Source organism: Rhinolophus sinicus, linkage group LG01 (genome assembly GCF_036562045.2).
Source record: "Rhinolophus sinicus isolate RSC01 linkage group LG01, ASM3656204v1, whole genome shotgun sequence".
NCBI classification, from domain to species: Eukaryota; Metazoa; Chordata; class Mammalia; order Chiroptera; family Rhinolophidae; genus Rhinolophus; species Rhinolophus sinicus.
In genome coordinates, this window is record NC_133751.1 from 38,212,596 (window position 1) to 38,225,963 (window position 13,368).

General features: G+C 38.4%; 1 protein-coding gene across 8 annotated transcripts in view; it reads right to left on the minus strand.

Moving 5' to 3' along the window:
* The window catches only part of PLD1 (phospholipase D1), a 180,299-nt gene that overhangs the window by 137,131 nt on the left and 29,800 nt on the right, over positions 1–13,368 (minus strand). Inside the window, exon 1 of one of the 8 annotated variants that reach the window (XM_019735163.2) lies at positions 8,781–8,971. The exons of 4 other annotated variants lie outside the window; for them this stretch is intronic. The gene's annotated coding sequence lies outside the window, so the exon portion shown is untranslated. Of the gene's footprint in view, positions 1–8,780; positions 8,972–13,368 lie in introns of those variants that run through there. 3 more of the 8 variants (XM_019735154.2, XM_019735145.2, XM_074327921.1) reach the window with 3 other exon arrangements.

Consider the following 13,368-nt stretch of genomic DNA (forward strand, 5'->3'; position numbering starts at 1 on the left):
ATGATTAGTGATACTTTTACAAAGTGAAAATGAATGGCACAGAACCTGACCGAAAGTTCTTCACAGTCTATTTCCCCAAATGATGCTACTTTTTGTCCTCAGTTAATCAAGGTTTACCCACATATCTTTTCTCCAAAGACATTTCTTATAATTGATAGCCCTGTAAAACCAGATATAGTTAGGAATCCATATGAAATAAGACCAGAATTCTTTCTTCCACTATACTGAGCAGTTACCACTCTGTCAGGTGCTAGGATGGGGTTTAGGAGCACAAAGGTCAATAGCTGTCTGTCAGGTGCTCACAGTCCAGGGGAGGAATTAGGCTTTTGGCAGTTCATTCTCAGACTATGAAGAGAAGTGCATGGGAGCCCAGAGGAGGAAGTGCTTGCTCAGTCTGGGCATTAGGAAAAGTTACTGCTGGAAAGGTACATTGGAAAGGAAACTTGAAGACCAGATAGGAGTTCAATGAGCATACTCGAAAGGAAAGCACATTCCAGGAAAAAAGAACAGCTACAGTGTGTTGGACTATGTAATCTAAAGAACAATAAAAAATAACCCTGATGTTTCAGCTGGAGAGAAAAGTAGGGTGAGGGCTATGACAATTGTCGTCTGATATCTGGGGGACAACCTCACTAGACATTTGCTTCTCCCATGTAGAAGATACTATGAGAATCAAGGGGAATGGGGTTCCTACAAGAGTGTACATTTTAGGCCGGGCCGGTGGCTCAGGTGGTTGGAGCGCCATGCTCCTAACACACATGGCAGCCCATGTGCTGCTATGAGCGGCCGGCGGCCAGTGTGAGTGGCCGACAGTCAACAAGAGCTGCCATGAGTTGCTGTGAGCAACGACCGGTGACTGACTGCCTCAGCGGGGTGAGCGCAGGCTCATAATACCAGCATGGGCCAGGGAGCTGTGTGCTATACAACTAGACTGAGAGACAAAGGCTTGAACCAGAGTAGGGCGGGGGGAGACAGAAGAAGGGGGAAAAAAGAGAGTGCACATTTCATTTAAATATATATAACATTACGGAAAACAGAACTATAACAAGGAAACTGGCTGCCTTGAGCTGGCAAGTTTACATCATAATTATATCGTTTTGGAGTCAGTTTGGTTCTAATTCTAGCTTTGCTCATGGTAAGTGCGTAACAAATAGTAGCTATATATCCTGTGAGATGTTGAACCTACCTTCTCATTGTGAGTTCCAACATCACACCAGTTGTCTAATGCTCAGGGTAGGAAGGTGGACTAGAGACCCTCAAAGGTCCCTCTGAGCCTGGGGCCCTCATTGGATTGTTTCTGCTCATTTCTGATCTGGCATTATTCCCTCAGCTCACTAGGAAAGACACTAAAGAAATGTCTATTGAAAACCTGATATATAAATATTAGCTATCATTACTATTGTTATTATACTTTCCTCTGACTAGCTTTATCATCCCTGGTTATGTTTTATTCCTGTGAATGAGTGAGTGTGAGTGTGTGTGTGTGTGTGTGTCTAATGGCATGCAAATATTCTTTCAAGCCAACTCAAATCCTTAGTAGGATATAGATAAAGTCACAAAAAATGAAAAAAAATAACATTCTACAGTTTATTATAAATGCCACTAATAACAATAGCTAACATTCACTTAATACTTATAAAGCATCAAACACTGTGATAGGGCTTTTGTATACATTATTTCATTAATTCTCACAAGAACACTATAAGGTAAGTACTAATATTATAACCCCCATTTTATAGATAAGGATATTGAGTCTTACGTGTAGAAATATCAAGTAATTCGCTCAAGATCCCATCTAAGCAGTGGTCTAACCTAACGATGTTGCAACATAGCCTACAACAATCTCATATTAATGGGTATGTACTCTCATATAGTTTCTTAATTTCAACACTGAGTATTTTTATTTGAATCTTAAATATTGGCACTTCAGAAAACAAAAACAAGACAATCTAATAAAAAGGTGGTAACACTGAGTTCACTTGGTCTTAATCTCACACTTTCGGACACTGTTGAAAAGGGCCCGACAGTAACCAGGTCATGTTTGATGAAATGGTCTTTGATCATCAAATTAAAATTTCCAGCGTTCTCATCTGACGTATGATTCTATTCATATGAAATGTTCCGCATGGGCAAATCTATAAAGGCAGAAAGTAAAATACTGTTTGCCTAGGACTGAAGGAGGAAAAAAAGGAGAAGGAAGAGTGGAGACAAGGTTTCTTTTGGGGGGATGAAAATGTTCTACAATTACATTATGGTGATGGTTACATAATTCTGTGAATACACTAAAAAACACTGGACTGTACACTTTAAAGAGATTAACTTTGTGATGTGTAAATTATACAATATCAATAAAGCTGTTAAAAAACAATTTCCAGGGTGCAATATCAAGTGATCTCTAGTCACTCCACAAGGCTGCTGTTTTCCAAAACAAACATGGAAACCAGATGTGCAATAAATAAGCCTGTACTCAAGAACAAAGTGTTCAAATAACAATGATAAGAATAAAGGCCATGCCTGTGAAGTTGAAAGTTTTCCTTGGAAGCAGTAATGGGCCTTCATCCTCTTTCTCAAATGTCATTAGGTAAGTGCTGAATGGTCTTAGCTTTTGATTTTTACCAACTCAGGACAAATGGAAATATAATTTCATTCGTCATTACTGAAAGGTTTTTTTTTAATATTTTTGTCTTTTTCTTATTTTTTAGTTTTGTTTTTTTCTTTTCATCATTACTAAAATGTTTTTAAATGAACAGAATGGAATATTAGAAATAACAGCAATGGGGGAGTCAAAAGACCTCAAAAGACCCAAAAGGCTCCAATCGAGTCAACTAGAACCTTGTGGCCGTGGGGACACAATCATTCTGGGCTTCATCTGTAAAACGAGGATGCCTACACCATTTATAATCTACTAAAGAAAGGAGTCAACTACTCTCAGGTTCTCTTTCATCTTCATTATTCCAGTCAAATTGAGACAACATATTGTTTCAATATGTTGACTTGTTCCTTTCTAAACATCATCAACTGCTTAGACCAAGGAAGCGTTATCAAGATCCATTGGAAATCCACGAAAGTGTCTTTCCAGGACCGATGTTTCAAGTATTTAAGTGAGCTTCCTCGCACATCCCTTATTTATTAATGTACCTTATAATTTGATTAGCTATAATATCTGACGAAAATTTTCAACCTAATGCATAAAAATCAAGACTGTTTCCTAAAATACTGCATAAATGCAACGAAATAATGTTGTCCAAAGTAAAAGTATTCTCTCCTTTATCAAAATTGATCTTGCCTCAACGCTAACCTATCATTCCTAATCTCTTTTAATTTTTATTGTAAAATAATAAATTATTCTTAAAGAAAACCTTAAATTTACAAACTATTTGAGGAAATTAAAATCATTTTTTTAGAGCCACTACCTTAAATAGAGTATGGGTGACCTTAATCTACTATTAAATTTTGGTACATCTTGTTCTCATTTTTTTCTCTCCGTGAGTAGTTTTTGTTTTTTTCTAATATAAATTAATTATGTTTAAAGATATTAATATGCAAAAGAGTATAAGAAGAAAATATAAAGTACCAGAAATTCCCACCTTCAAAATAATCCCTAAGCACTTGTCTTATTAGGGAGACCACTTCATGGATGGTGTAGATGCCTGACCACTGCACTGTACACCTGAAGCTGAAGCTGAATAACATTATATGTCAACTACAATTTAGTATATATATATAGTCACAGGATGTGGAGTACAGTATAGGGAATAGAGTCAATGGAATTATAACAGTGTATGTCAGAGGGGTAGTAGATTGGGGGAGGGGGATTTTCACTTTGTGAGGGATGTAAAAGTCTATGACATTGTTTTGTGCACTTGAAACTAATAAAAATTAATTAATTTAATAAAAAGCAAAAGGCAAAAAATACTAATAATAATCCCTAAACCCCTATTAACTTAAGCTGACCATCCTTTCTGCTGTCTCCCTAAGCATCACACAGAGATAGATGTGTTTTAAACACAGCCAAGTCTGTGAAGTACAAATAGTTTGATAGCCAATGTTTTAACTTAAAGATCTAGCATTACCACTTCCTAACATAAGTAAAACCGTAATAGTTACATAATGGTCCATCATCCGATTTTCCTCTACTACTGTATGTTTTGATCATTTCCAACATTTATGATAATAAATGATGCCTCGATGAGTATTTTATTTTTCAACTTAAAGCTTTTACACTCCTGCCTAAAACGTTCCGGTCTGTTGCCCTACACCTTTTATGATTTCTTCTATTGGTTTTAGAAAGAGAAAGTGCTTCCCCACCCAAAGATCAGAATTTTTATTGTTTGATTTCTTTCCTTTTTTTTTTTTTAACTTACCTCCTTAACTACGGGCTACGTTTTTATATATTTTAAAGATTCCAAACTTATTTGTCCCCTGGTTAAGTTTTAGACAAACCTAGAATAAGTCCTGTGCCCAACATTTTCAACTGCACATTTACGTTTTCAAAAGAAATACATGGTTCATATTCTTGGCATCTCACTAAGTCTCAGACAGCCATCAGGAATGACAAAATAACCAGAACTTTGATTATCAGCAGGAAATCATACTGGGCAAGAATGAAGAGGGCCCTCACACAGGCCAAATTCAAGCTAAACAATCAGAAAGTCCAAGTTTCTGGCCTTAGTGGTTTTATTCTGTCAGCCTTAAAAAGTCTCAACAGTTCCAAGATTAGTTTATGTAGTTCAAAGACAGTTTTCAATGCTGTGGGCTGGCTTATTTGCTATGTGGACTGGTCACCACTGGTCCATTTACTATCCACAGCCAATCTCTATATCCTGCCTTTGTTCACCAGATTCTTAGTTACCACAGGACAGGTGAGAAAGCAGAACACAAGCTCACCCCCCACCCAGTAGGAAAAGGACACAAAGGACATTCCTTACTGATTGACAGGCGTCAACAGAAGTATCTTTGAGCCTAAAGAGCAGCACAGATGTCAGTATTTAAATGGCTGCTTCTCATTAATAATATCAGATTATATTCCTAAGAGCATCAACTTCTTGTGTCAATATTTTATTTTTTTTTTTGCCAGTGTGGAATGCCTCTGAAGCACAATACTGGTATTGCTGCTTATTAGCTACAATGACTTGGGACAAATTACTAACCTTTCTGGGACAGTTTCCTCAATTATAAAATAGGGGTAATAAAGGCAATTGACCTCTTAGGGTTGTTGTTGAGGATTAAATAAGAGGCTTAGAACAGCACTGCCCTTAGGAAATGTTTTTTAAGTGCTAGTTATTATTATTACTCTTACCACTGCCTCTGCTACTCCTGTCATAACTATTATGACCATCACCCCCAGAAATGCCAGACGGCGAAACTTAAATTGGGTTCTTCAGAATGAAAGGGGAACAGAAGAGGTTTGTGGTCAAAATCAGTCCTGGAGTAAAAATCTTTCCTCAGCCTTTGCAGCCCCACTAGGAAGTTAGTATTTACTGCCATTACTAAAATAGTGAGCTTTGGGGGTGGATGGCATCACAATCTCCCCCACTTTCTGTCCCCACTTTCTGATACACAAGTGCAAGACCCATGCACACTGGCACCTTCAGGGAGCAGGGTTAAGAGCCTGAACCCAGAGGTTAAGCAAAAAGAAGGCTGGGGTGGCACTGCTCATTGCAGCCATCCCATGAATCTGACAAGGTAGAAACTGCAGATTAAGAGCCAACATCTCCCAAAACATATACAATGCAGATTCAGACCATGGGCGGGAATGAGAGTGATCTGGGGTGTGAGTGGAACTGACACATAAGTGAAAATTTATCCAGGTTCAGCAGGCAGAAAACCCACTTCTAATATCACAGTTATTCCTACTTATTCATTTCTTTCTTCAGAGTGCTTATCTTCTACTGCCATTCAACTTCCCCAGTGTTTCGGGTTTGGGCCAGTTCAGGTTGAAATAATTTATTAATACGTAAGGATCTGTCTCCAACTTCAAAACTAAGATTCATTTGAAAAGAAAATAAGGATCGCATGCTTCTGGATCGTCAACCAGGTTCATAAGCCTTCTGAGATTAATGAGACAGCTAGAGTACTTTGAACATCAACAAGAAAGTATGTTAGATAAAAATTAATCAACTCAAAGCTTACCTTAAAATTAGAGAAAATGAGAAAATGCCTGTCTTTGATTTTTGCCAATAGGCAGAGATGTAACAAAACTAAACCAGTCCAACATGATGAGAACAAGAATTGCAATGTGTGTTCCAAACCTAGAATCAGCAGTAAGATTAGCTTATTTTATCTAGAAAGTACAGACTTTGAACACTCCTCGGTCTTTTTGGCCTCATGTTTGAAGAAAACTATTTTAATGAATATTCTTTGGGAAAACCCCCTCAAATTTTGTGTGTAGGGAATTTGCTCTCCTACTCTATCCTTAGCCTCATTGTTTATTTCTATCAGTGGTATTTTGCTTTGTTATCTCTAGAAGAAAAGGCCGTGAAGGACTTGGGAACACAGAAATTGATATGTACCAGACATAAATGAGTTTTATGGGAGCTTTTGAAGACCTTTATCTGTGCAAAATAAGTATAAACAATGAATGAATAAAATGTCTTCACATTGTTCTTTACAATCATCGGGCGGCTACAATCAGATTGACAACAGCCTTCTTTTAAACTTTAATAGCATTTAATAATAGCATATATATACGCAGTAATAGCATATATTAAGCAGGTCATCGCAATCTTTGCCTTTTTTGGAAAGCTAAAATGACCTAGTGAATTTGCTGTCAAAGAAAATATCTGCAGAGGCAAGGGCAATAATGTGTGTGTACAATTATCTTGGGGGTACACCGTATAGTAGTTTTATAACCCTGAAATGGCATGCAGCCAAACTTGACAACGTCAGCCTCAGGAGAAATAGGAAATGGAATCCTTAAAATTTAGCAAATTACCTCAAAGATTTTTTGCTTTAAGATTTTTATTAAAGTATAGCTAACATACATTATATTAGTTTCAGGTGTACCCCAGAGTTATTCAACATTTATATACCTAAAAAGTGATCACCATGATAAATCCAGTACCATCTGACACCATACTCTGCTATCACAATATTATTGACTATATTCCCCGTGCTGTGCATTACATCCCCATGATTTATTTGTCTTATACCGGGAAATTTGGACCTCTTATTCCCCTTCACCTTTCCCCCCTTTCTTAATTTTTCAAGTACAGTTGAAATTCAATATTATTTTGTATTAATTTCAGGTGGACAGCATAGTGGTTAGACATTTGTATAATTTAAGAAGTGATCCCCCTGACTAGTACCCCCCTGGCACTATACATAGTTGTTACCACATTATTGACTATATTCCCTCTGCTTCACTTAATATCCCCGTGACTATTTTGTAACTAGCCATTTGTACTTCTTAAGGCCTTCACCGTTTTCACCTTGCCCTACAAGCCCCCTCCCATCTATCACCCCGATAAATCTAGTACCCATCTGACACCATACAGGTATTACAATATTACTGAGTATATTCCTTATGCTATACCCTACATCCATCCATGACTACTGTGTAACAACCAATTTGTGCTTCTTAATCCCTTCTCCTTTTTCATGCATCCCCAACCTACCTCCCATCGGGCAACCAACAAAAAATTTTTTAAGCACCTATTTCTGTCTCCCTTCTCCCTCAATTTCATTTTTTTAAACAGAGGAGAACATGAGAGAACAGACCCTTTCTGAAACACCGTACTTCCAAGTGGGGGGGAAAATGAGGAGACTAAAATGGTAATAACAGAAGCAGAGTAGCATATTTTAAAACACTAGTACATTACTTTGAACTAAAGTATAGTTAAAATAATATAAAATCAAGTATATTTCATAAAGTGGTGTGAAGTATAAAACATCGTCAAATTAAATGCCTCTTATAGAACAATTTCATGCTGGATTGCTTTGGTGACAAATTAACAAAGGTAAAACTGCTCTCTAGCTCTTTAAGTTAATGCAATTAAGGGAGATATTCTCATGATAGTTAGTTTTATTGACTTAATTTCATTTTATCACTATTAGCAATTCTTTCATGTCTAACAAGGCGCATTCCATTTTTACAGTCATATTCACTCGTAGAGTAACCTCGGATGCTGAGGAATCACTTAAGAATAAAAACAGTGACAATTGAGGAAGGAATTCAGTCCAGCTTAATCCACCGTACAGTCTGCCCATATCAGTTGTTATGCAGGTATTTTAGGGGGCATTCTAGAAAAAGGCCAAACTTTTCAAAGAGAAAATTAAAGTGATATTCTGGTTCATTGTAACTATAAGGAGTAGGCCCAAGGGAAAACCAGGCATCAGGCAGGCATGCACAAGTGTGGGAGGGATAACAACGCTATTTAGGGCACCAAACACTGATGCCTGATGTTAAAAAATAAAGTAAAACCAACTGTGTATAAAATCATAGTTATGCCTAGAAGACTTAATGGGAGGACACAAGGAAGGTAATTCTGAAAAAGGAATAAAAAATGCTTACAAACAAGTACTAATCTCTAGACTACAAGTCCAACACATTTATGTCATTTCTTCTTGGCTTCCACTTGCATTTCTGAGGCTCAAACCATGCATATATTATAATGAGAATCATAACCCTCAAACCTTCGTAGGATCAACGAACTCACATTGTTTTCTGAAAGAACGCAACCACTACACAAATGCTGCGCTGACTGTCATATCACTGCCCCATGAGCACAGAGAGAAAGTATAACATATGCAACAGAAAGTTCAAAACACTATGTACTAACCTGGTGCCCCTGTGAAAACAGTCGCTTCATGTTGCTTTAAAGAAAGAATCCTTACTATGAAACTAATCTCCAAAGCAGCTGATAGTCGAGAGGGAAAAAAGAAAAGAAAAAAAAAAGCCTGACTACCCTGGGAATCCACATACGCAGGGAAAAGCAGTCCGTTCCCAAGCTCTGTTTTTGGCCACCTCCCTAAAGGCAACTTAAGTCATAGCCAAGCCCACAAAGCACTTTAGCCTATGAGCTTTAGTGATGAACTTGAAACCACACCCCATATGTTAACTAGACACTGGGCTGCTGTGAGAAATAAAATCCACAGACAGAAGGAACTGAGGCTTCAGGCTTGGGTTTTGTACTTGCTGCCCAAGAAAACACAAACTTAAACTGAGAGAACTCTCACTCCCTTGTCTCCCTTCAGACGCTGCAGAATACAGTCTCTCCTCCTCTGTTAGGGTCATGAATTGAGTTTTATATTGTAATTCAAGTTGTGGGTGGCGGTAGAAGATACAGCACTGCAAGTTCACGTTGCATTAAGAGGGACACATGAAGTTATTGTTTCTGAGAATCAATGCCGCATGCTATGAGTACATTCAGATTTATTTATTTATTTTGGCTCGCATTTAAACAGCCTAAAACTTCATTAATCACTAAAATCTAAGTATTAATTTAAGTTCAAGAGGAAAATGTATCAAAGAACCTGTAATTTATGATTCTGATTTGGTGTCTGTAAATCTGAAAATCACTCATAATTCAGTCTCACCATCTACATTTAGTTCATATTTATAAGATTAAAAAAAAGATTTGCTGTAGTTTTTTTATAGTTTAAAATGGAACTTAATATGACTCACTATGGTTTCAAAGTAAGAAATTTATGTTTACTTTTCATTCTAGAAACATTTATTTGGTAATTTCCTTAAGGCATTTACATCTTAAAACAGTTAATAATGTTCCAGTATATTGCTTATGAAAGAATAAGAATCCATGCTCTTCTTTTTAACATAAAGTGTTCACAATATACACAATTTCCCCTAGTTTTCAACTGTAAGAACAGTTTTAATTCTAATAGCTACATTTCTACTTCATTTAAATAAGACGTATTTAACATAATGGTCAAGGTTTCCTAACTTAGCTGTTTATTGTAAGCTTTAAGATCAAACCAAATATTCCAATAAAAATTTGACTCACTTGTTGCCAAACAGATTTACATGTTTTTCTGGTAAAATTCAAGTTACTCAAAACCTATGAGACGTAAGCCATTAGCATATTAGCTCAACAGAGTTGGCAGGTAAAACCCTGAGATTCCCTCAGATCTGAAACTCACCACGCCTGCCGCCCTCAGCCACTCCTGGGAGTGGGTGGGGATCACTTTAGAACGAGAGTCACCTCTATGGGAAAACCAGCCTCAATGCATGTGTCCCATGCCTTTTGACAGGAGCCAGTACCCCACCTGGTGGCAAAACAAAAAAAAGCCTGTAACAGTTAAACCTCAGGGGTAATATTACATGGATGTTGGAAGAAAAACAAAAAGGAAGTAAAGGATCGATTAAGAGCACATTAATGTCACAGACAATGTGTGGCAAAGGTCATGAAAAGCTGTTTCCCGCAACAGCGTAATATTTCTAGAAGATATGAAAATACTCATGCAAAAAGAAGTAATTACATTCAAACCCAGCTCTTTTTAATGCAGGTCTGGTTTGCAAACATATGTGATAATTTGCATTCAAAGGTAAATCCTGGTAAATATTGATCCCTTCTTTACTCAAAGAGCTGCAAAAAAAAAAAAAAATCCTGTGAGGTCAACATAACCTCTGAAATGGAAGAAATATGGAAATATCCCCAACACAACTAGCTAACTGCTGGTGGGACAATGTCTCCATCATTCTGTTAAATGGCTGTATTCCCAGAAGTTTTCCTATCTTTCTGTCAAAAAGTATTTCCTTTAGTATAATTTGTAAACATATAAATTATTTCTGCTAAAATCAATGTCCAATATCAACCTCAATGGAGATGAAGAACAGTTAAATACTGGGTTTCAAATTACACTACAGTCTTTTAATAAAACACCAGCAAAAATTAAAGTATCTTTTAAATGAGCCCAAGCCACACTACCGAAACTAAAACTAATAATAATAGCTAATATTTAATTAAGCTCTTACAATAATATAGGCCTGGTTCTAAAGTGCTTTGCAAGTATTAACTCGTTTAAACCACTGTTATTATACTAGTTTTACAGATGAAAAAACTGAGGCATCTAAAGGGTATGTAAGTACCTTGCCAAAATCAAACAGCAGTGGTGGAGCTGGGATTGGAACCCAAGCAAGTTCAGCTCTGAAGTCAGTGCTTCTTACCATGTAGTTTAATAATTCTGTCCCCTGAGTGCATACCACTAGTAAAACCCTGCAAGACTCTGGTCAAATGCAAAGGACAGGGAGACAGTTGACAAGAACTGTGTTGTGGACAGACCTCATGATGATGCAGGCTGGGAATGGCTTTCCAGCAAAGCATCCACAGAACTGAGACTTGAAGTGATATGGCAGGTAAGGGACCCCCAGGTAGGGGACATTCACTGGGCCTGCCAAAGTCAAGGGGGAAATGGGGAGCGGGCCACTGGAGGGACCACAAGGAGCTTGGGGAGGCTAGGGGGCCTATAGAAAACAACACTGGGATGGAGGCTGGAGTCCTCTGATGTCACATCATGGAGGCATAAAAGTGTCTCCAGGAGATTTTAAACTAGAAAGTGACAAGATGTGCATGTTGGAAAAATAAGTAAGGAGGAACTGGGCCTTCTAGGGTGAGTAGAACTTTAGGAGAGATTGCAGGTAAAGGGAAGGGCAAACCAGTACTTTAAAATTTACAAGTTTAGGGCAACTGCTTGGCTCAGTTGGTTAGAGCGCAGTGCTCATAACACCAAGGTCGCTGGTTCAATTCCCACATGGGCCAGTGAGCTGCTCCCTCCACAATTAGATTGAAAAAAACGATTTGACTCGGAGCTGATGGGACCTGGAAAAACACACCGTTCCCCAATAAAAATTAAAAAAATAAAATTTACAAGTTTACACTTTCCCACACTTTATCAAGGAGGCAGGGACGTAATCCTAGCAGCAGCAGTGCGTCCAAGCTCCTGTGCTCAAGCAAGATTTGGGGCCTGAGCCACTCGGGGGTTGTTAATGCCATCCAGAGCTGGGAACACAGAGTGGGGCTGGGAGGGCCAAGCCGAGGAGCTGGATTGGAGGCTGCGTGTGAGGTCCTGTGGGCCATCCAGAGAGGATACGCAGGGGGCAGCAGGAGATCCAGGTCTAGCCCAGGACGTCCACATCTAGGAGTCAGTGCACCCAAAGGGTGACCGCAGCTGGAGTGCAGCAGGAGGGCCGAATGATTGTGTCCCGGGAGAGCGCACAGCATCAGAGGAAAGGGTGAAGTGTCAAAGCACGGTGTTCCTGGGGACCTCACAATGAATTCTGGAAATGGGTGGGGAAATTTGTCACTTTAATTTTTACTAACCTCTAAATGAAATTTAGCATTTTTTCAGTTACAAATTACAACAATCCACAGTAAAATTAGCCATACCTGTGACTTGTCACAAGTAGCTATCTTCACATCACGTTACAGTTATTGCAACTATCGCAAAGCACCATTTCCACTCAGTACTACTTCAAAATTGTAGTAGTTATTAGACCTGCCACTAGTTCTTGGTATGTAATGCATTGATAAAGGATGTATATTACAATATTATATTTTTTGGATCTTGGTAACTAGCAGTGTAATTGGTTTCCCTTGTAGTACTATGCATTCTAATTTTATGCTTTTAAATTTATGCATTAAACATTATTTCGAAAAGGAATTCAATAGCTTCACTAGAATGCCAAAGGGGCCCAATGGCACACACACAAAAGTGTAAAGAATATCTGATTTAAGGGGTTGGGGAGAGAAACCCACAGGATATTATTTTACAAAATGCATTCAGAAACGGAGGGACCTAGGATGAGATGACCCACGATTCAAACCCAGGACTTCTGACTTGTGTTCTTTCCTTTACCAACTCTACACCCTAAAATAATAAAGATAGTAAACGCTTTATTTGTAGCAACAGAGTGTTTTTACATGGATCAGCTCATTAGTACATCAGAAAGACCCCAAGTAGGAAAAGGCAGACACTAACTGCCTGAGACCTCAGAGAAACCACCACCTAAGAAGACACCAGTCACTGGGCCCGAGCGCTATGCTAGTCCCAGGGGGTGGATCATGGCATCTGCCACCCGACTCTATGGAGCCATAATCATGAGCAATGAAGAGCCACCAGCCCTTATAGCACATGAGCTCGCACCTGATCAGGAAAGGAAGGGACAGTGAGTGAAGACCCTAACGCGTGGATTCTGCTTTTTGTCAAGCTTCCAAGTGCAGCCAAGGCAACACGTTATTTGGATACTTTGCTCAAAGCTCTTTTAGTTCTAATTGGCGATCCAGGGTGAAATATAAGATTTACAATATTTCAACTGTTTAATTTTCCCTTGGCTATACCCAGAACAGAAGCCTTACTTAAGCAATGAGTTTGAAATTAGATAGACAAGCTGAAACAAGGCGCTCTCTGTTC